Genomic DNA, 23,265 nt, shown 5'->3' with positions numbered 1-23,265 from the left:
TCTTTGTTATCATAAACCTATGAAAATTTATTTCCAGTGATCTTTAGAACTAAAGAACAGATCTTTGCAAGCCTAGGACAGTGGTTCTTACGTTAGGTGTGTACTGTCCTGATCACTTGTCTCTATTTCCTTTGAGAATCTATCACCTCAATAAAATCAATCCTTTAAAAATGTGAATCAAATTTATTTCCATAGCTAAAATGTTTTGGGCACAGTGCCCCTGAAGTTATTAAAATAAACTCTTTATTGAAAAGCAAGGTAGGTTTTCCAGTTACTATTTTAATCTTTATTGCCTTGTAAATTAAAGAGGAACGCACTTGTAGACTAGAAAACCAGCTAATATAGCTTAAAGAAGGTTTTTATAAATGAACTGGATACATAAAATCCTCAAACCATGTCTCATTAGCGGAGAGGTATCTTTATTCTCAGTTGATTAATACATTTCTCCCATGCAACATTTGTGTCAGAGAACCTCTAACATGAAGGCCCTACATTCCTTTTGGCTAGAATCTCAATGTAGATTTGCAGAAAAATAACTCTATTAGACTTTGAAGCACATGGCTATAATGTACTAAATGAAAGGAAATATTTTGTTATTAATACCCAGGCAATATTGCTAATATTGGCCGGGTAGTGGTAGGGGGACACCATGTTAGAAATTAAATTTGTGGGGATTTTCCCCCTATTCTTTAACAAGAAAACTTCTAGATGCTTCTGTCAATGCAGGAATCTATTTCGACCTTGAAACAAATCTTTCTTAGTAAAATTTGCCTGAGAATTGCCCTTAGAATGCAAGGCCAGCAGGCTTCATGATATGACTGCTTCGTGGGATCTTAAGTACTGTGCCCTGGAGGCTGTCACCTTATATATAGCCCGAGTTGTGTAGAACATCATCCCAGTTCCACCTTGAACATGTCATTGATATAGTCATTGATGCTTAATCTAGTCCCTTTTCTCTTCTTGAGCAAATCTTATGGTTTAATGATCTTATGCCTTCTATAAACCATCTTAACCATTACGTTTTTGGGATCCTCTAGTTTAAAACCAAATCTTTCCTCTTGATTCGTTCCCTATGGTGGAGGCCAAGCCCCTGCCATTGGGTAGTAGTACCTCCTTCAGCCAACCTGGGGGCACGGCCTCCGTCTTCAGATGTGTTGGCCAGTCCTGACCCCAGTGTCTCCAAGAATGAGATCTATCTGCAGGATCTATGAATTCTTCCCATCAACATTTAAACATGCTTAAGTCTCTTCTATCTTACTAAAAAAAATAATCATCTTTCTCAGCCACATGTTCCTGTCTGCTACTCCTCTTTCTTGCATAACTGCACTTCTTAAATGCCTTAGGAGAGTGGTCTGTGCTGTGTTTCCACTCACACACTTCTCACTTTCTCCCCACTCCTCAATCCAGTGTCATCTGCCTGCTCTCCCACAACTTCACTGACTTAGCTCTCAGCAGGGTCTTCAGAGATTTCCTCGTGACCAGTGGGTTGATATTTGACAGCAGTCTCACTGCTATTCATTCATCCTAGTTTTTGGAAACATCTCCCCTCGGCTTCCCTGAGTCCACAGTTGCTCCCTGTTGACAGTTGCTCAGTGTCCTTTGTGAGCCTCTCCCATATTCCCACAACTGACATATTTAATGTGTGTGTTCCTCAGGAGCGTCTCCATTCCTTTTTTCTTATCCTTCAGCAGACCCAGGATGGGCAATCTCAGCTATGACTTTAATACCATCAGATAGAGTTGCCTCCTTGTTGGGAGCTCCAGACAAGGAAGTCATTGACATCCCCACCTTTGTGAAATACTGTCTTCCTGTGGGCTTTCCTGATTCCAGAATATTTGTCTGATTATTCAGTTTGCCCTGGTTTGCTTCCAATGGGGGGAGGGGGTGGCAAATATTCTTCAGTCTTCTTAAATCAGTCACTTTCCTACTTAGAACATTTCACTGATATGAATTCAGTATAAATGATAAATTCAGTGATTTTCAGAATTCTCCAGCCATCATACCAGAATTTGTTCATCTTCCTCCTCCTCCTTGATACTTAGAAATTTACCTCCATGGGAATCTACCCATTCTTCCTTACTTTTGGTCACAGGAGAAAAAATGTGCCTCTACTTTTTTTTTTTTTTAAAGATTTTATTTATTTATTTGATAGAGATCACAAGTAGGCAGAGAGCGAGAGGAGGAAGCAGGCTCCTTGCTGAGTAGAGAGCCCAATGCGGGGCTCGATCCTAGGACCCTGGGATCATGACCTGAGCTGAAGGCAGAGGTTTTAACCCATTGAGCCACCCAGACGCCCCCTACTTCTTGAAACCTAATCCAGTCCCTTCCCAACTTTTCAAGAATGTGTTCTAACTTCTCTGTTCATATCAGCTTTTGTCTCAAGTAGTTTGGTCCAATATTATATTCTAATACTCCTTGGAAAAGAAAAGTCCCTTGACTCCATATTTCCTTCTAGCTACTGACCTAGCTCTGCTTCCCTTCAGAATCGAGTTTCTTGGGCGCCTGGATGGCTCAGTGGGTTAAGCCTGCTTCCCTCTCTCTCTCTGCCTGCCTCTCCATCTACTTGTGATTTCTCTCTGTCAAATAAATAAATAAAATCTTAAAAAAAAAAAAAAAGAATCGAATTTCTTACAAGAATGGCCTATAATTGGTTATCCCCATTTCCTTATGCCTGTTTGATTCCCCAGCCCACTGCCATTAGGTTCTGGTCCCAAAACGCTGATGAAATGGTTCTTGCTAACTTGCCAATAAGCTTCATGTTTGCCAAAACTGATGGGCAGCTTTTTAGCTTTACCTTACATTGTGCCTTTATAATATTAGACACTGCTGACCACCCCTCCTTGGAAGTTGTTTCTCCTTTGATTTACATGATCCCGCTTTTCTCTGGTACTTCTCCCATCTTTCTTGCTTTTTCCTTTGCAGTCTCTTTGGGGCTCCTCTTTATTCATTTATTGATTTAGCAGATATTTATTGAACTAGCCCTTGGAGCTCCAATGACAAGTAGGAAATAATCCTACCTTCATGGTGTTTATAGGATACAAGGAGTGAGGGACAATTGAATAATCAGACAGATAACTAGAAATCATTATGAATTTTTGTAAGTGCTGTGAGAGCATGTGGAAAATGCAAATCAGGGCCTGATCTAGTCTTAGTGCACCTGAAAGTTGAAGCATTATAGACTTCACCCATCATACTCTACTACTTTTCTTACTTTTTCAATATGAGATTTTGGTGAATGAATGAATATTCATCTTAGTCATACCCTTAATTATTTAATAACTGTCAGTCACATACTCTCTCACAATCTGCTGTTTCCAAATGGAGATATTTTTAGCCTTTTTATGTACAGTCTTCTCAGCCTATTAGTAGTTATGTAGAGACTTGAGCTTAAATACATTTTTGTAAATTCTCTTCAACTTGCTTATGCCATGCCTGAGCAGCAACAACTCCACAGCATTCTAGGTGCCCATCTATTTGAAACGGGAACTCCATCCTCTGTCTTAAAAAGTGGATTTTCCACATGTAGCTTTCTAAATTTACATCTCATGCGTGAGAGTGGGCAGCCTACTACACTCACATCTAGAACACTCCTTTTTAGTGTGCCATATTGTTGAATAGGTTTGGACAGAGTACACAGTTGGTTTGAGTCTGATGTCCGTTATTTCATAGTTTTGACAAATTACTTGAATTTGTGGCTCAAGGAAGCACTGAAAATCAGCATTAAGACTCTGGCATTCTGACTGAGATTGGGGGCTTAACATGTAAGATAGTCCATTGTTTTGTAAATGATCATTGTTGTGGCTAGAAGACAGTTTTCCCCTGGTGGGCTTCGCTATCTGCTGGCTATCCTATCTGTTCTGAGAAAGCAGAGAAAGTAGCTAGTCTTGGAGAGAGGCAGGTGTCTAAACTATGCTGGTAAAGAATGATCTAAAGCAATGGTTCTCAACAGGGAGGATTTTGCTCCCCACCACTGGGCACATTTGGGAGTGCCTGGGGACATTTTTGATTCTCCTGACCGCTATTGGCATCTTGGTGTAGAGGTAGAGGCCAAGAATGTTGCTAAACACACCAGACAGGAGACACACTCCCACAACAAAGAATTGATCTGGTCCAAAATACCAAGGCGGAGGAAAAAATATGTATATCAAGGTTGAAAAATCTTACTCGAAGGATTAAATATAATAATGTAGTAATGTAATAATGTAGAAATGTAATAATTTAGTGACTGTTAACCAAAAGTAGATGGAAAAATCAGATTTCACTTACTTCTAGTGAAGTTCTCAAAAGGTATTTTTAATTTTAAAGACCGTAGATTCAGAGTTTTCTGGGGAAAATATGGAGGCCAGTCATTCAACTGGGAGCCACGTGCCAGGGTTTCAACTCAGCAAGCTTTGGTCCCTGCCTTCGAGAGCATAATCCAGTCTGCAGTGGTAGTTTTTAAACTTTAAAGTGTATCAGAATCTCCGAGAGGCTTGTTAAAATCCATCGCTGCCCCTCACCACCAGTTTCTGATTCCCAGGTTGGTCTGGGGGGGGACCCAAGATTTGCATTTTTTTCTAACAAGTTCCCAAGGAGTGCCAATGAAGCCGGTCCAGAATAACACTTTGAGAACCATTGCACTAAGTTGTGCAAACACCTGTGGTTTTGTTATGAACTGCGTGTCTGTGTCCTCCTCCTGCCCTCAAATTCATAGGCTGGAATCTTAACCCCCAGTGTAATAGTTATAGGCGAAGGCCTTTGGGAGGTGATTAACTTGTAGGTCATGATGGTACAGTTAATGCCTTAGAAGAAGAGTTGGGAGAGAGCTTCTTTCCTCTGTCTATGCTATTTGCCTGGTGAGGATATGTAAGAAGATGGCCACCTGGAAACCAGGAAGAGGGCTTTTGCCAGGAATTTATCAGGCTGGCATCCAGCCTCCACGACGGTGAGAAATAAATGTTTGTTGTTTAAGCCACCCAGTCTATGGCAATTCGTTATGGCAGCTGAGCTAAAACAGATTTTGAGGATTAACATTTGCAGTAGTTGTGGACACTTGAAAGATTTGATTGTATCTGTCAGGATGTCTTTTGGAAGAAATAAGATTTCATAGCCCATGGCTGCTAAAGATAGACTTGGTGTTTCACTGAAAACTAGTATTCTTGCTAAAAGCCCAGCTGTTTTAATTTATAGTTGTCCATAGCCAGCAAGGTTGAACATTTTTTCATCTTAAAATGTTTATCTCTTTTTTATGTGAGTTACATGTTCATTTCAATTATCTTTTTATATATTTCTCCTGAGGTCTTGGTGAGCAAATGGTTTTAAACTCCACAATTTTGGCTAACAATGCAATGCAAGATATAGACACTGGTTCTTAAAATTCAGCAGTGCTCAGTTTTGCCAAGTGAACATAAACTGAATTGCATCAAATTACAGAGAACACAGTATCTAGAATATTTTATTTTATCGTTTTTACCTTTTCATTGAAGAATGTAGTCAGGCAATCACAGTAGCAAATCTCAAGCTAGCAAGGGTTAAGTTGCCAGATTGCCACAAGTCAGAATTGACAGGAAAAGCTCCCCGTTCCATATCTGCTCCAACGGAAAGGCAAGAAGCAGCAACTCAAATTCTTGTTCCCTTCATTATCCTTTTTTTAATAGCTTTTGCATAGACTCGATTTTTGGAAGTTGTGTGATGCTAATTTCGGTATATATGTCATTACAGTTTTAGCATGGATCCTTCCCCGCACAGACAAGATATGCCAGACATGTGAAAAGGGGAGGGAGCCAAGCGCAGGAACCTCTGGGGCACTGGTATAACAATATTCCAAACTCAAAAGCCACTTCAATTGATGGACCTGTGGTTCAAGTCCATCTCTGAATATGGAGGAGTAACGCTCCTTCCTGCCTCTCTCCCTGAGGTTCCCTGCTGTGTCCACAACTGTATTCAATATGATCCCCAAGGTGAGATCTAGAACGAATGGACAAACGACTAAAAAGAGGCAAGATTTGACTCCATTTGATGATTATGTGACAACTAGTTCTGTTGTAGTTAATCCAGTTGGGCACAGAGGCATTCTTTTCCCTGGATGTGTTTTTGCAGAGACTGGCTGTTCATGGCATACAGTGGTAGCTGGAAAATTAGGTTAGATGACCTCCGAAAGCCTTTTAACTCCAAGATGAATCACTAACTCTAGTGGATTCTTTGCTTAGCATTCACTGGAGCACAGCCGAAGACAGAGCATTGTGCCAGCACTGGGCATACATAAGAGACATAAAGCATAGTCTTTACCTTCAAGAGGTGTACACGTATATACACACACAAGAAATGAGCAACAGTGCCAAATAATACATTAGTTTTTCACCCTTGAACTGGTGTTAAGGATCACTACGAGGATGTTTGGACTTGAATTCTTAGAGGCTACATTATTTAGACTGATGTGTAGCAACCAAGGAATTTTTTTTTTTTTTTTACTAGAATTGGGGGATTTATTTCCATTAGAACCCTGCTTGTATAAAAGTAAAGGTAAAAACAGGGAGAAAGGTAACTGTAAAAAAATGTGAAATTCAGTGCAAATTTTATTAGCCTATAAAAACATATTATACAGTATTATTCTTCCCCCCATACACATCTGAAATATTTACCTAAAATCATAAAAAGCTATAATGTTAAAAAAAAAAAACATGAGAATAAGAAATAACCTGTTTTTAATTTGTTGTGTAAGTAAATTAATTTTGCTGTCTTAAGAATCTAATAAATTGTTTTAATGAATTCTTTCTAAATACTTGCTGGTGTGTCCTGCTTATTGGGCAGCTATGCCAGCAGCTTCCAACAGCCGCTTTTTTCTGAGGTCTTTGTGACTTTCTGACACTTCTCCCATTGAGAAAGTAGATTCTTTCTTTTGAGTAATTCCCATTTCCTACTAAGTGTATAAACAACCTAGAGTATTTTGTGAGATCCATACAGGTTAATTTTTTAATTTAAGCACAGTAATCCTTATACATCCTAGTTTGACCAGAGATTATGGTAATGGGTAGAAGGTTTTGAATTAAGACTACTTTTGAGGTTCCAAAGCTTCAAAAACTGTGGGTGGAAATAAGACAACATGTTCCTATGAGATATTGAGGTCATACCAGTTTTCTTAAGTTTCTCACTTAAAGATTGAGACTTTCTTCCTGAAATGTAGATTTATTATATCACACTGTATTGTGAAATATGGTTTGTTTTTTCCTAAATTTAGGTTTTTTGTTTTTTTTTTTAAGAGAGATTGCATGCGAGCCAGTGATGGGGAGGGTGGTGTGAAGAGGGGCAGAGATAGATGGAGAGAGAGAGAATCCCAGCTGGGCTCCACGCTCAGCACGGGGCCTAATGCAGGGCTCAGTCTCATGACCCTGAGATCATGACCTGAGCCCAAATCAAGAGTCAGACACTTACCAACTGAGCCACCCAGGTACCCCTAGGATGATTATTTAAAAAAATAATTCTGGGGACGCCTGGGTGGCTCAGTTGGTTGGACGACTGCCTTCAGCTCAGGTCATGATCCTGGAGTCCCGGGATCGAGTCCCACATCAGGCTTCCAGCTCCACGGGGAGTCTGTTTCTCTCTCTGACCTTCTCCTCGCTCATGCTCTCTCTCTCTCTCTCTCTCTCTCTCTCTCTCTATCTCTCAAATAAATAAATAAATAATTCTGGACATTATTTGTTAGGGTATTAGTGTATTCAATGCATTCATTAGAACTTTGGTTGCTAATAAAAGTGGCTGACTAAAATTAGCCAGTGCAAAAAAGGGATGAAGGTACAAGAATACAGCTGGGCCTCGAGAAGGGAATGGCCCCTGGAACTAGAAGCTATCAGAACACCAAGAAGTCCTTTCTCACATCCTGTCTGTTGTCTCTGCTTCCTCATGAAGTATCATAATGAAGTATGAGGCTTCATCTTTGCTTCTTTCTATAAATCAGATGTTTGTGCTGCTTCATTCACATGCAGTCTGACCGGCCCTCTCCATGATCCTGGATTTAATTTTATAGCTAAAGCCATATGAGAGGTGCCTCTTTCTTGATCTCAAATTCAGTTTGCCCAGATAAAGAGTCTACTCATAGTTTAATGAAGGGGGAGGATGACAAAGTCCCCTAGGAAAAATGTGGATACATGAGCCCACTTCCTAGTAAGTTCTAAGAGAAATAAGGAGAGGGAAGATCACCCTTAGCTGGGCAGACATCCAGTGTGTTTTATTATAGTCAAGTATTATTCTAGGAGTGTGTGTGTGTGTGTGTGTGTGTGTGTGTGTGTGTAGAAATTTTCTAATTCTAATTATCACAACACTGCAAAGTATTATCTTCTTATGAGCTGGGGAGAATGAGGCTGAGAGGTTAAATTAGCAGCCCAAGATCACAGGTGGTGAACAACTGAACTTAGATTCAAATTCAAGTCTGCCTGATGCCCAAGCCTGTGTTCTGTTCACTCTACTACACTGTGTTAGTCTGGGCTTTCCTTCAGGTAGCTAGTTAGGGAATGTGACCACAGAGAATAGGCTATGAGAAACAGAGGGATGACCCCAGGAAGGGGGAAAGCCAATTCAAGGATCATTTCTAAGTTGGCAACCATTATGAACATCCACTACTTGATCCTACAGCAGCTTCTGAGGAACCTACAAAATGTGTCTCAGAATTGGCCACTCTGGGGACACAAAAGTGGGGAGGCATTTTTCATGAGCTTCTGTCACTCAGTGGTTAAGGGTGGCCCTAGAGTCCCTAACTGCCTGGTTTCCAGGTTGTGCATGCCTGAGGGCCTGCTGGTTCCATGGAAATTGGGTCCAGAAACAAGAGTTGCCAGTGCAGGCTCAAAGCCAGGTGCTGTCAGGCTGCATCTACACAAGCCTGATCGAGGCCTATGCAGGACTGGGCACCAGTGACAGCTTTTGAAATGAGAGGTGAAGGGGAGAAGACAAGAGTGATGCCCAGAAGGCCCCTAGACGTATTGACCGGTTAGAATGAGAATGTGAAATGGGAGTCTCAGATGTCACCATTCCTTCGTCCGTCCAGTCATCAGCTGTACCAAGTAGTATGTGAAGTGTAAGAGAAATTGAAGTGAGTCTAGCTGAGTTTAGATACTAACAAAAAAGGAAAGAGACAATATGGTAGAGCATGGTAAGTGCTTCAGGAGAAGAATACAAAAGAATAAAAATACAGGAGACAGACACCTAACATAGTGTGCGTGTGTGTGTGTGTGTGTGTGTGTGTGTGTGTGTGTGTAGAATGTCATGTCATTTTCCTTAAGCTTGGTCTTAAAACACATAGTAGTAGCCAGTTGGGGAATTGGGGAGGAATTTACCTGTTGATTGTATGTTCCAATTAAATTTTAACATTTTAATATTACATTTCCCAAGTGAGATCATTGTGTTGTGGTTATGTAAGAGAAAGTCCTATTTTTAGGAGATACATGCTGAAGAATTTAAGAGTAGAGTGTCATAATGTCTGCATCTTACTCAAATGATTCAGCAAAAGCAAATACATGTGTGGCAGTGAGGGGAGAGCAAATGAACACAAGTGTGGCAAAAGGTTCACAATTGATATATATAGGTGACAGGTGTTTGTGCACTGATCTTACAACTTGGGAAATTTTCCAAGATAAAAAAAACTAGAGGAAAAAATTAATTGGGGGGCATGGGCAAGGGAGAAAGGTGAGAAAGGAGAGGAGAAAAGTGAGGAGGAGCGGTCTAGGATGGGACTGTGACAGACACCAAAGCAGGAGGAAGCTTGGGGCTTTTCAGAAATGGCGAGTGGTTGAGTATGACCAGACCAGAGACAGCTGATGGTGGGAGCGTGGCAAAAGTGAAGCGAGAGAAGGCGGTGAGTGTGCATGTGTGTCAGCGCTGCATCCTGAAGGCCTCAGGTGACATTTAAGGATTCCACACATCTTTTGTGTTTTAGGTTGGTCACATCAGCAGGAGTTTATCAAGACCGGATTAGAAAGAGGCGGAATCGTGGCAGAAGGATTGGTTCATAGGACATCACAGTAGTTCCGGGGACAAATTCTGTAGGCCTAGAGGGAAATGGTGCCAAAGATCAAGTGGAGAAGACAACTAGAGATGCAACTAGATACGGCAGAAGAATCAACAGGACTTGACCTTCAAGTTCACTTGGTGAAGAAGGCTGAATTGGTTCAGTTCTGTTGATGACTCTTCTTTGAAACCCAAAGGAAGAGGAAGACTTGTGGAGGGATAAAATTGTCAAGCTTCTCTAGCCATGACTGATAAATTAAGGAGATTGGTTTATACATCAAAGGTTTACTTCTCTTTCATCTCCATATCTGGTATTGCTTGGCATATCATAGGCATTCAATATGTTTTTTTAATTCTTTTTATAAATCATGATACTGGATAGTAACATGCTTCCTTCAGTTGCTGATACTCAGGGGAAATATGCTCTATATTTTGTTAATGTTTTCTCCCCGAGGGTTAAGCATTTGGTGAACATCTGTCTCCAGACACCTGTTGGACTGGTTTACATGCAGTCTACAATGAACACATGCCAGGATAGGGCTACTTAAAGCACCTGCACTTTTTAAATCTATCAGATGTGTCTAGAATTAACTTTGTCTTCGATCAATTAGTTAATTGTCTCAGTTTAGAAAGCACAGATATTTCCATATCTTAGTAAACTTGGTATGTGATGTGTGCATTTACAGAATTTGCAAAGTAGGAAACTTTCTATTTCAAATAACATCAGTGTTCAAATGGAATAATTTCCAACTGGTCGTGATTCCTATGCTTGAGTAGCAGTGACAGAACAGATACGGTGCTGAAGCCAAACTCTTCTAGACATTGTAGATACCCTGGCAAAAGAGGTGGGGTTGTCATCAGATGACCCCTAGGGATAGGAGCAATTCCTTTGGTGGGTGGTGAGCCGAACACAGAAGGCAAGTAAATCGTAGATTGTTGGGTGCTGGGTGGCTCAGTGGGTTAAGCCGCTGCCTTCAGCTCAGGTCATGATCTCAGGGTCCTGGGATCGAGTCCCGCATCGGGCTCTCTGCTCAGCAGGGAGCCTGCTTCCTCCTCTTTCTCTCTCTACCTGCCTCTCTGCCTACAAAAAAAAAAAAAGAAAAAAATCGTAGATTGTTACAGAGAGAGACTCCCAAAGTCAGGGAAACACTGAAGATGTCAGGCCTCAATTTAGATTTTCTGCCCTTGACATCCCTCATTCAGGAGACCATGTGCTCCCATCCTGCCCAGCCACAGACTTCTCACACTTGTTACAATAGTTGATAATTGCCTGCTTTCCTCCTTTGACTTTACATAAGTGCTGTGGAAGCCATCCACCTTTGTGTCTCTCGCATTTAATAGGGTGCCTAGCACAAGGTCAGTGCCCCAGAGTTTTTACATGTATGAATCAACATATGGACAAAGACACATACATGACTTTCTAAAAGGATCAAAGCTCCCAGGAGTCAAAACAGGTTTAACCCTTTGCTTTGTTATGGGTTTCAATTTAGTGTTTTAAAGAAAACATGAGGGTTTTTTTAGCAGTACACACACATACACATTCCATTCAGAGTTCTTCTAGTAAATGTGAATATTAACTTGTAAAAAAATCTAAGCTTGTGTGCTTTAAAAATTAGTATTTATTACTTAAAGTGTTGTTTTAGAACCTGCCAAATACAGGGCTGCTACCCCAGACCTTTCAGATGTGGGGCCAGACCTTTCTCTGATTCTTTTCATATCAAAAAAATAAATAAAATTTCAGGACACCAAGTGAGAAAGCAGCCAAAGGAGCTCACACTGTCCCTTTATTCACCATCAGGGACACTGTTAATAGTGACTGTTTCCAGCTCTCGGCACAATGCTGTCCAAGGCCAGCGTACCCAATTGATCTTAGGGACAGACCCTGGGGAGTTAGTTCACAACTCACAGCACTGCTTTGTGGGCCACTGCTTCCACAGGAGACATGTTCTGACTCTTTTATATGTCCCCAAGGGCAACAACTGTAGGTCCTGAGTGACATCATCACTCAGTGGAAACACTGAGAAGCAAGCAAGCATAATTCTGAGCAAAGAAGAACTTCTCTCATAAAATTTTTGCAAACAATACGTATTCTCTAACTCTCTAATTTTGTTACATGCATATAATATATTTTTGGGGAAAGAAGCACACAGATCTTGATGTAATTTGTATACTAGTCACTGCTTATTAATGAAATATCCTTCTTAGTTAAAAGGAAAAAAATATTAGTGATTTCAGAGTTTCCCATAACAAATGCTTATGTCCCTGTTTAAAAACCTGAAGTACAGTGGTGTTCTTATTGCAAGTTCTCATAAGAAAACACCATTAGAGAAAATGCAAAAAAAAAAAAAAAAAAAAAAAAAAAGATGAGAAAGGGTTTTCCATTATAAAGTGAGAATTTTCATTTATTTTTATTTTCTCCTAAACATAGGTGACTAACGCAGACCTTTATTTTATTTTTTTAATGCTAAAGGCCTGTTGGTAAAGACCCTTATCCCAAGTTATTAGACAGCTGTTGCAACAATAATGCAAGTTACCCCAAACACAGTGGTTTACATCAACATGTATTTATTCTCATACTGAGGGGTCTGATCAAGGGTAGTTTATATAGGATGGGCTCAGTTGAGTTGCTCTCCTTCAGGCTGTGGGAAAGGACACTAAAATAACCTTCCCCTATATGATGATCATTAGGTTTTATCGCCATACATTATTATGAAACTTTCACTGACAGTGTTTAGCAACACTATTTTATGAAATGAAAGGATAAAGTAAGAAAACTTATAACCAGAGCAATGCCTTACTCTATAATAAATAATATTTGAAAAAAGATAAAGGAATAGAGTATTAAAAAACTCAAAAGTGAAAAACTTTTCTGACAACTACAACACTTAAGAGCAAAGCCTGGGGAAATTCTGCTCAACAAAGCAAAGCAGCAAATCACTTTGTACCATTCACTTTGCTGTTAGTTACGTTCAAAACATTCTCTGGAGGATCTCGGGTCTAAGGTGGCCAAGTGAACATGTGTATCTCTGCTTCTTGCCTAAAACCCAGTAAAAGGATAGTAAATGAGTAAAATAAGCATGAACACATTTTGAAAGGTGGAAGACAGATGGACAAGTGGTAACGAACAGCAGAAAGCCAAAACCTGCCTTCAAGAGTGTTCATTCGAGTGGGGAGAGGTTAAGTCCAATTTCAAAAATGGAGGCCTTTCAGTACCTGTGAGGTTAGGTTTGGGGCAAGATTGAAAGCTAAAGAATTAATGTTAAAAAATTATATACAAAGTCAGGGCGCCTGGGTGGCTCAGTGGGTTAAAGCCTCTGCTTTCAGCACAGGTCATGATCTCAGCGTCCTGGGATCGAGCCCCACATCTGGCTCTTTGCTTGGCAGCGGCCTGCTTCCCTTCCTCTCTCTTCTGTGGGTTTCTCTGCCTACTTGTGACCTCTGTCTGTCAAATGAATAAAATCTTTAAAAAAAAAGTTATACACAAAGTCATCAAGGGATGCCTGGGTGGCTCAGTCAGTTAAGCATCTGCCGTCAGCTCAGGTCGTGATCTCAGCGTCCTGGGGTCGAGCCTCGCATCGTTGAGCTTCCTGCTCAGCTGAGAATCTGTTTCTCCCTCTCCCCTGCCCCTCCCCGCGCTCGTGCTCTCTCTCTCTCTCTCTCTTGCTCTCGCTCTCGATCTCTCAAATAAATAAAATCTTTAAAAAAAAAAGACATCAAACTTTCAGATCCCTTTATCCAGCAATACAGTTAAAGAAACCACTTCTCCCAAAGCATAAAATGTGAGGTTCAGTCTCAAGCACTAACAGAAAGTTCTGGGATGAAGGAAATGTTTCACACCAGCATTGCCCATCATCATGTGGCTCAACAGGCAGTACGGCCAGTGTGACTAAAGAACTAAATTTTTAATTTAATTTTAATTTTAATTAAATTCAAATGGCGGCACGTGGCTGGCAGTTACCGTGCAGGGCCGTGCCGCTCTAGATCCAGGGACAACCAGGCTCTGCTGAGAACAGGGAGGGATGAGTAATGGAAATGAAGTAAAATCCTTCATGGTGACTAACTAGTAAGATCTCTCAACCCTTTCTACTGGTTGGGGCCCCGGTTGGAGGATTCCTGCCTGAGGAAATCAACCTGCCAGAGAGGAAAGGTCTATATCCCCCATGGCGAGGCAGGCAACCACCCCCCCCCCCGCAACACACACGCACGCACGCACACACACACACACGCACACCTTAGAGCTCCAAGCCCATTGTTAAAGTCCTCACTCTTTAAACATGTTGAGGCAGCCAAGGATCACCACACATTTGAGGAAAGCTGGCCCAGTCACAGACCAATAAACCAAAAACAGGAGCTGAAAGCAAGATATTACAGAGAGCGTAAGAACAAAATATTTTTTTTAATTTCTTAGAAAAGAGAAGACGTTGAAACAATGAAACAAGACCAGGATGCTATTTAAAAATCAGAAAAAGAATTTGAAATCTCTTGGAGATGAAAAAAAGAAAGAAGAGCTAGAAAAGAAATATGGACGAAAAGGAAGATGTTACCAAAGAAGCTGTTCCAGAAATTTTCTCTAAAATGAAAAAAGTAAGTATTCAGACTAAAAAGGCTGAGTCCCCAGCCAAGAAAATGGGGGAAAGCGTCACGCCAGCCTACAGAAATGCATACAGCTCTTCAGCAAAGGCCGGTCCAGAAATGTTGATGGCACCACCGTCTTTCCTAGCCAGAAACTGAACACAATGAAAAGCCCATCAGCATGAGTGTTGGGTGAAATTCACGGCAGTGTGTGCGTCTAAGGAACAAGAACGAAGGAATGACCACTACATACAGGTGACACAGCTGAATCTCACAGACTTCGTGGTGAGTGGAAGAGACCCGTAGTAAAAGAATACATACTGTAGGACTTCATTTCTACAAAAATTCCGAAACAGGCAAACTCTGGATCTATGGCGTTCGAAATTAGAATAGTGGTTACCACTAGGGGCAGGCAGGGACTGGAAGCAGGCTCCTGGGAGTCCTCTGTTTCTTCCTCTAGGTACTAGTTCTGCGGCATGTGTGAATTTGGTAAAAAGTTCATCAAGTTGATAATTATGATTCGTGCGGTCTCCTGCAAGTATATTCTTCTTCAGTGAAACGCTGACATTTCTGAACGTTCCGTACCCAAACACAGCATCGTGGGACTTAGAGCTGGCGATAAAAGCCTCCGGTGTGACTGAGATGAAAGGATGAAGACAGAGAATGACTTACGACTTCTTAAAAGTGACGCGGGCAACGACAAGACAAGGGAGGAGTGCCTGAAACGTGCCCAGGAGATTATTATTTCCAACTTTGTCAGGTGAGGAGGTGGTAGAAAGACATTTCCTGAAACACAGTCTCAAAAAATGTGCACCTGTGCATCCTTTCACAGGTGGTTTCCAGAAGCTAGTACTTCACGAAAGTAAGAGAACAGGGAAGACAGGATCCAGGAAGCAGGAAAGACAGAGAATCTCCAAAATGGTGGTAAAAAGAAACCCCACAACTACCACAGGCTACAACAGGCTAGTCAAGCATCTGTGTGTGGCTTACGGCAGGAGAACGGGGGTCTAGAAGCAGTACTGCCAAAAAGTAGTCTGAGTCTGAGGTGGGGGAGGAGGTTAACAGTTAGCTCTGTTGGAGAGCAGGGTGATCCATGGTGGTGAGCACATAGAAACGTAAGCAAATGAAAACGGAAAAGATAATTACTGACTATAGGAAAACAAGGATGTACAGGAAGGGAAATGTCATGGTGGTACACTACAATGAGCAATATTTACATATTATAATATAAGTGTTGAAAAATGACTTAATTTTTTAAACCTTCCTATTAGGAAATCAAGGGGAAAAGAAGAGTGCATTGTGTCATGAGAAAGAAGTTAGGAACAAGGACTGAGTCCTAATAGGCTATGAAAGGAGGTCAATATTATTTATACTGTGTGTATAATCCTTCAGTAATTAATTCTCACAAAACAGTAATCATCAGAAGAAAAATAATTGGTCCATCTGCAACACAATGACAATTGTTTCTTACAGTAACTTCTGTTTAATTTGAGAAAATAAAGTTTTCCATTTCTTGATCATAAAGTGCACCTCAGTGTTTTTGTCCAGTTCCATAAATGTTTGAAAATTAAATTTAGAGTACAATGTTAGAAAATCAAATTTAAAACATGCTTCTGTTTTCTGGGTTAATGTTCTTTGTAATAATCACAAAAGTGGACTTAGATTATTTGAGTGTGTTGCCTAGCTTTTGCTTAGAGTGTATTCCTGTCACAACTGTGTGGGGAAATGGGGGGGGTGTGTACATTAGTGCAAATAAGTGGAATAATAAAATTTAGTAAGCACAGCACCTGACATCTTTGCAGTGTTCCTGCTGAGGCAGTTAATCCTAGAAAGTATCTTTTTTCCAAGGCCTAGGTGGTTAAAATGGGCCTGGTGGGAAAAGATGCTTTTCTTCCTCACTAGCATTACTCATCCTTTTGGCTTTAAGAAAGTAGCAACACACACGTAGTTGCACACACAAGTTTCAATGAATTCTTTGATCCCCCCCAGAATGGTGAATTTCACAAGAAGTTCTCTATCATTTTCATGAGAAGCAATTTATTTTTTCCCAATCGTGACAATTATGAAACTTCAGAATGAACTAAGCAAGTATGGAAGTTCCCCCTTATCTTCTCTTGAGGGCTGACGAAACAGAGCTTCTGATGAACTCCCTCCGTTTGTGTTGGAGGCTTGTCAACACAGGGTTTGGGGTTTGTGATCACTTTGTGAGGGGGCAGACAGAGAAAGCCCTGATGGGGGGGAAGCTCTGGAAAGGAGCCTTCTCATCCAAGCTGTCATGATCAGGGGCCCCACAGAAAATCAGAATAACACGACACAGACTTGGGAAATCAGGGCTCATTCACATTCCGTCATGTAACCTATGCCAGCCATTGGCCAGTCTCTCCAGTGTGGTGAACAGGAGACATCGCAAACCGAACTGACAGCAGGGTGAAAATGCAAATCTTCAAAAAGTTGGAAGATCCCACGGAGTCCTTGAAAGTGATGTTCAAAAACCGCCTAAATCACAGGAAAGAGATTCACAAAAAAAAGAATCACTAAGGATAATACCATGAGAGATGCCTCAAAAAGGATGATGTGAATTTTTTAGAATTTGGGGGAGGTCTTTGGAAAATTGATGAGCCCTTCCTTTAATATTTGTGGGGGAAAAAATGACCATTTTAGTAATCAAGTTGTACAATGCAAACCTAAAGTGAAGGGTTATTACATTGTGCCAGCATACGTTGTTGTCAGATAAAATATATCCCCTGAAGTCAGTAATTTACTCATTTTGTTCATTCTGAGAACTAGCATGAGATAGCAATAATATCTAAATTTTGATCAACATAAAAAGAAGTCAACATTTTCATAATATTAAGTTTCATCAATTGAGCCTTATCTGCCAAAAAAGATTTATTTACAAAATTTAGCCATGATTTAAGTGAGTTCGTTTTGTAAAAGATTTTATTTATTTCTAAGAGGGGGTTGGGGCGTGCTGGGAGGGGCAGGGGAGGTGGGGGAGGAGCAGAGGGAGATGGAGAAGCAGACTTCCTGCTGAGCAGAGAGCCCAACAGCTAGCTAAGTCCCAGGACCCGGGGATCATGACCTGAGCTGATGTCAGATGCTTAACCAACTGAGCCACCCAGGCACCGCTAAGTAAATTCATTTATGTGTCATTTTCTGGTGGATATAAGGATCTCCTAGAGTGCTTTTAAAATGTGTTATTTTATAGGTGTTTCTATTATTTTTCATATTGATTGATGTGTATATTTAAAGAACACGTAGCATAGCCTATAATATTTAACACCTTTCTATAGATTAAAGCACAGCCAACACTAAACATAGTTTTGTGCTAAACATGAGAAATACAGGGATGAATAAGATATATTTCCTGCCTCCATACAGCTCACAATAGATTGTCTTTGTTGCAAATATCTTCACCTGTATTTGTGATACAAATAACCACAATGCAAGCACTTAGTAAAATGTATGTAGTTGGCACAGAAGACAAGATTATCTGAGTGCACAAAGGAAGTATTTTCTCTGGAAGAGAGGGGCTTCGGGGCACCTGGGTGGCTCAGTCAACCAGTTAAATGTCTGTCTTCAGTTTGGGTGGTGACCTCAGGTCCTGGGATGGAGCCCTGCTTCAGGCTCTATGCTGGGTGGGGAGTCTGCTTCTCTTTCCCTTTGCCCCTCCCCCACTGCTAGTGGGCTCGCTCTCTCCGTCTCTCAAATAAATAAACTTGTTTTTTTTAAAAAAAAAAAAAAAAAAAGCGGCTTCCAAATACAACTCTTTGAATATTATTTTGCCTTCACTGATTTGCATTTTGATGTTCTGCCCTGTAATGAAATGCTTTTATTAAATGGCATTGTAAGAAATAAATTTTACATATATAGTGAAATTCTAAGTGCATTTGCTGTAGGAAGACAGTTTAGAACATTGATTTCTCCATCATTTTTGTGAAATCTACTCCCTGCCTCCAATCCCCCCCACCCGGTTTAGGTAGGGCCCCAGATATAGACACCTTGCCCTGAGGTGCACTAACTGGAAAGCCTGGGTTGAATGCAGGGATGAATGTCACAGGCTCTGGGGCCAAGAGAGAAGGGTGAATGCACTACAAAGCCAAGGGGACAGAAGAGGAGGCCCAAAGAAGAGTACAAAGGTTTCACAAAGTGTTGGAGGCAGAAACTAGAGCAATTTCCTCAGCCAAGGAGGATAACTGCAGCTATTTTCACTAGGGGTGCCCGTGGCCCTAGACTAGATGGGAAGGGCATACAGCTCACTACTTAAGATTCTTTGAAAACATAGGCAAAACCCTAGACCCTGGGGTAAGCATGTGATTCTTCTCTAATCATAAAATTATGTGATTGTCTCCCTTTTTACCTTTGTCTTAAATTGTGGTAAAGTACACATAAAATTTATCATCTTAACCATTTTTAAAATGTACAGCTTAGTACTAATAAAATATAAGTACACTTTAGCGTTAAGTATATTCACAGTACATCTCGAGATGGGGATCTCGAGAACTTTCTCATTTTGCAAAACTGAAACTCCGTAAACTCTGTGTAAACAACAGCAGCCATTTCCCCCGAACCCCTGGTCCTGGCAACCACCCTTCTACTTTCTGTTTCTATGAGTTTGACTACTTTAGATGTCTCATGTAAGTGGAATCTTACAGTAGTTGTCTTTTGGGGACTGGCTTATTTCACTGATCATAATGTCCCCAAGGTTCATCGGTGTTGTAGCAAGTGACAGAATTTCCTTCCTTTTGAAGGCTAAATAATATTCTGTTGTGTGGATATGCCTCTTTCTGCTTCTTGATATTTGGGTTGCTTCCGTCTTTCGACTAAGATGAAGCATTCTTTTATGAACATGGTAAGAGCTATTGCTTTTAGCTCTATTGGACATATATCCAGAGTGGGATTGCTGAGTTCTTTTGTGATTTTATTTTCAGTTTTTTGAGGAAGTACTGTACCATTTTGCACCGTGGCTATCAACAATGCACAGGGTGCAATTTCTCCACACCCTTGCCAACACTTGTTATTTTCTGTGTTTTTTTATAGTACCCATCTTAATGGGTGTGAGGTGGAATTTCATTGTGGTTTTGATTTGCATTTCTTTGATGATGAGTGATGTTAGGTGTCTTTTCATACGCTTTGGCCATTTGTATATCATCTTTGGAGAAATGTCGAGGTTTCTTGCCCATTTTTAAGTCAGGTTGTTTGATGTTTGTTGTTCTTGAGTTGTGGGAGTTCTTTATATATTCTGGATATTAACCCCTTAGCAGATATGACTTGCAAATATCTTCACCTTTATGTGGATTGCTTTTTCACCCTGTTGATTGTGTCCTTTGATGCACAGATTTTGATATGTTTGAGGTCCCATTTTGTCTGTTTTGATTTTTTGCCTGTGCTTTTTCTTTAATGGTGGCATAGCTAAGAAATAATTGTCAAATGCAAAGTTGCAAAGCTCCCCCACCTCTGTTTTTTCTAGGAATTTTACAGTTTTAGGTATTTATTCCTATGGAGTTAATTTTTACATATGGTGTAAGGTAACTTCCAATTTCATTCCTTTGCATGTGGATAACCAGTTTTCCCAGCACCATTTGTTGAAAAGACTGTCCTTTCCCCCATTGAATGATCTTGGCTCCCTTGTTGAAAATCATTTTACCATATATTCAAGGATTTATTTCTGGGCTCTCTATTCTATTCCATTGGTCTATATATCTATCTTTAATCCGCTTTTACCTTTGATGGCCAGGAAGCTTCCCAGCTAAATTCAGAGCTCCATGATAACATTGATGTGGCCCTTCATGATGTGAAAGTTGATGTTCTCTTTTTTTCTTGCCATGGCCTTGAACTTTGTCTCTTATTTAAGTTTTTCCTAGTCCAGATTCTTGACTCCTATTTCTTTTTTATTAGTATGCTGTGGTCCGTGCTCTTATTGTGAAGGGCCCTATATCCTCTATGGATAGAACAAGGCAGCCCATCACTCACAGCCCCTGGAATGGTGGCGATCTCATTGCAGAGGCCCAGTCTCAAACGTGCAACAAGGCAAGACAGAACCTGCGTTGCCACGTGCAGAAGCACGTATTAAGCTCTGGGAGACAGAAAAGGAAGAGAACAACATGGGACAGAATGTCCAGGATTGCACTTGGACTGGATGTCTAAGGAATGTTACTGTTTGGATTGATAGCCACGGAGGGTAGATAAAACAGAGCTTTCCCTCCAAAGGGGGAGGCTTGTAAGGCTAAAATGACAGGCAGGACTGACCCTGGCCTGGGCCAGAGGATACGGCTTGAGCGAGGATGTGGAAAGTGGCTGGGAATGGAAAGCTGAAAGAGGACCAGCTCAGGAAAGCAAACCAGAATGAGGAATTCAGATGGACCTTCACCTTTTTTACATGCCCGCCTGCCCGTGGAGAGATCAAGATGGCCTCTTCTGGGGTATAGTGGAGAGTTTTCAAACTCGAGGTTTTGACCAGCACTGGTTTTTTTTGTTTGTTTGTTTTGTTTTGTTTTTTTTTTAAAGATTTTATTTATTTATTTGACAGAGAGAAATCACAAGTAGATGGAGACGCAGGCAGAGAGAGAGAGAGAGAGAGAGAGAGGGAAGCAGGCTCCCTGCTGAGCAGAGAGCCCGATGCGGGACTCGATCTCAGGACCCCGAGATTATGACCTGAGCCGAAGGGAATGGCTTAACCCACTGAGCCACCCAGGCGCCCGTGTTTTTTTTTTTTTTTATGAAAGAGAAAATTTCACAATGCTTTGCAGATAGCCAGTAGAAGTATTGTTGCAATTGTGCGTGTGTACGTGCTGGGTGACAGGGTGAAAGGCAATCAAAAAGTTGGAAAAACACTGGTGTAGAACACTGTGGTTCTGGTAGAGATTTAAAATGGGAAGCCCTCATGTTGAGCCACGTCAGAGCACACCACAGTAGTGTGGAGTCTCTGGGCTGTGGTGACACTGATGTCCCCCCATCTGTCCAATCCCAGCTCCTCCCAGCAGGGACATTGCAGGGGGTACTGGCTTCAAGACCCTTTGCTCAGCCCCACTCCTCAGTTCTGATGAATACTTTGCTTTAACTTCCTGAATGTGAATCCACGTAGTGGGATGAGTCCGTGCCTTAGACTCGGGGGATCTGGGCTTGAAGCTAGTTTGGTCACTCACTAACAGAGTTGTGAAACCATTCAGAGCCTCAGTTGACTCTTCAGTATAAAATGGAAGGAGATAATACCTAGAGAGATAGAGTCATGGTGAAAATTTAATGTCCCCTTCCAACAAGCTAAATGTATTTCACTTCTAGGAGTGTGTCTATATAAGTACCCATGGGCCAACATTCATATACATGGATGGTTGATTGCAGTCTTGCAATCTTACTTACGGAACCAAAACTTTAGAAGCACGTAAATCCTTAATAGGGGATTGATTTTTTAAAATTACAATATATCAGTAAATTGCAGTACTGTGTAGCTATTAAAAAGAATAAGGTGTACACTGATATGGAAAGATATATGCAACACTATTTTTTTAAAGATTTTATTTATTTATTTAAGATATAGAGAGGGACGCCTGGGTGGCTCAGTCAGTAAAGCGGTTGCCTTCAGCTCAGGTCATGATCCCAGAATCCTGGGATTGAGTCCCGCATCAGGCTCCTTGCTCAACAGGAAGCATGCTTCTCTCTCTGCCTCTGCCTGCTTGTGCGCTCGCTTTCTCTCTCTCTCTCTCTCTCTCTCTAACAAATAAATAAATAAAATCTTAAAGAAGAAAATTAAGATAGAGCTCACATGCATGAGCTGGGAAAAGGGGCAGAAGTAGGCTCCCCACTGAGCAGAGAGCCCAGATGCAGGGCTTAATCCCAGGATCCTGGGATCATGACCTGAGCCAAAGGCAGACCCTTAACTGACTGAGCCAGTCAGGTGCCTCCTATTTGCAACACTATTAAGTGGGAAAAAAACAAGTTGTAAAGCCATGATCCCATATTTATTTATTTATTTATTTATCTATTTTTAAAGATTTTGTGTGTGTGAGAGAGAGTGTCGTGCGGCCGCACCAGAGGTGGGAAGGCCAGAGGGAGAGGGAAAAGCCAGTTTTCTAGCAGGGAGCCCAGTGATGTGGGGCTCAAACCCAGAACCCTGAGATCATGACCTGAGCCAAAGGCAGACCCTTAACTGACTGAGCCACTCCAGACGCCCCTCCATTTTAAAAATACACAACTATTTTGGATATGCATAAAGAAATGTTACAGTAGCCTTAAGACGGGTATTGTTGTGATCTCTGGAAGTCAGAATTACAAGGGACTTTGAATTTCTGTTTTGTCCATCTTTCCGTTTTTATGGTGGACGTATGTGAATTTTATATTCAGAAAAAATTAGCTGGAGGTACATATATGCATGTACATGCTCGTGTTAGCACAGTAATTCTGGGCAGACTGTTAGACCCTCTTGGTAGTGAGTGGTTATTTACCAGTATTCACGTTCAGCATGGGTGGTCTGCATCTTTAAATGGAATATTTCTGTAGCAGAGGCGTTTCTGTGTAAAAATATACCTATTTTTCTTTCCCAATTATTATAGTTGAGGCCTGTTCTCTTTTCCCTTTTAGTCAATGCGCTCAGGGCACCCTTCACACAGCATGCCATCATTCATTTTAATTTTTAAATTATAATAACAATTTAAGCTCCTCTTAAATATTCAAACATTACTGAAGTTTGTCGGGTAAAAACTGAAAGTCCCCATTCTCACC

The 23,265-nt window shown here is 41.0% G+C and overlaps 1 long non-coding RNA gene across 2 annotated transcripts in view; it reads left to right on the top strand.

The window, feature by feature from the left end:
* The window catches only part of LOC132002761 (uncharacterized), a 65,216-nt gene extending 49,393 nt beyond the window's left edge, over window positions 1–15,823 (top strand). The window contains exons 2-3 of one of the 2 annotated variants that reach the window (XR_009400004.1): window positions 9,905–10,258; window positions 14,384–15,823. This is a non-coding gene — a long non-coding RNA (uncharacterized LOC132002761). The remainder of the gene's footprint in view (window positions 1–9,904; window positions 10,259–14,383) is intronic. The other variant, XR_009400005.1, reaches the window with a different exon arrangement.
* Window positions 15,824–23,265: the final 7,442 nt, after the last annotated feature.

Source organism: Mustela nigripes, chromosome 15 (genome assembly GCF_022355385.1).
Source record: "Mustela nigripes isolate SB6536 chromosome 15, MUSNIG.SB6536, whole genome shotgun sequence".
Taxonomy (NCBI): domain Eukaryota; kingdom Metazoa; phylum Chordata; class Mammalia; order Carnivora; family Mustelidae; genus Mustela; species Mustela nigripes.
The sequence above is the reverse complement of the archived record's forward strand: the minus strand, read 5'-3'. Positions and strand labels throughout refer to the sequence as shown.